A 919-nucleotide genomic window follows, 5' to 3' on the forward strand; every position below is an offset into this window, starting at 1 on the left:
AGACACAGATTCCCGTGCTGCTGACAACAACGGAAGTGGACAAAAGAAAGAACACGCAGCAAATGGATATACAGAATGGACAATGGGGGCAGGGGGGTAAGGGAAGAGAAATTTTTAAAATCTTAAAAAAAAAAATAGAGTGCATTGAGGACATTAATGGAATTACTTATGGAAAGGGAAAAAAAAGTAGAAACCCTCCATAGAACTTTTTGAGATGTGATAATTATCTGGGAGAAGTAATATTAATGTCAATTAGCTATAAGGAATATTAATATGTCATTAGTCTATACAATAAAATACTATAATGTATATTAAGCAGCAAAGCTTCCAAGCCATTCCATTCCACATTTCTTGACCCACACCATCTTATATCACTAATGTGAAACACTTATCCTCCCAAGAATATCATTTGACCTTAAAAAAAACACACAAGCTAAAACAAAGAATCATAGCCTTCTCCTTTCTGCTAATTTCAAATCACCCCCATTTAACCCCAAAAGAATGATCTAAATAGCAGCATCCTCTAACTGAAATTCCAGCTTCAATGTTTCTGTACCTTCCCAGCTGTTATTCTTAGGCCTTTTAAAAATTAATTATTAAAAGCATTTCCATTAGTCTTTTGTTTGGCCTTCATGAAACTATTTCTCTTGCTGTTTAACAAGTGAAAAATGACCAGAATTAGCTATAAATACCTGGCACAGATATGCAGAGAAGAGAAGCGGCGGCTGGCACACCTTCTGCTGGACTGCTCCCTAGGGCTACCTCAGGGCTGAGTGGATTCTGAGAAGTGGTCAGCTCCACTCTTAGCTTCCAGGCAGATTCCCAGCCCGCCAACCACAGGACAAGAATTGTCTTCTTGTCAGTTCCGTCTGCTCCCTTCACAGTTCAAGGTATGAGGGCACTGCATTCATTTGTCTAC

This window comes from Dasypus novemcinctus, chromosome 14 (assembly GCF_030445035.2).
Source record: "Dasypus novemcinctus isolate mDasNov1 chromosome 14, mDasNov1.1.hap2, whole genome shotgun sequence".
Taxonomy (NCBI): domain Eukaryota; kingdom Metazoa; phylum Chordata; class Mammalia; order Cingulata; family Dasypodidae; genus Dasypus; species Dasypus novemcinctus.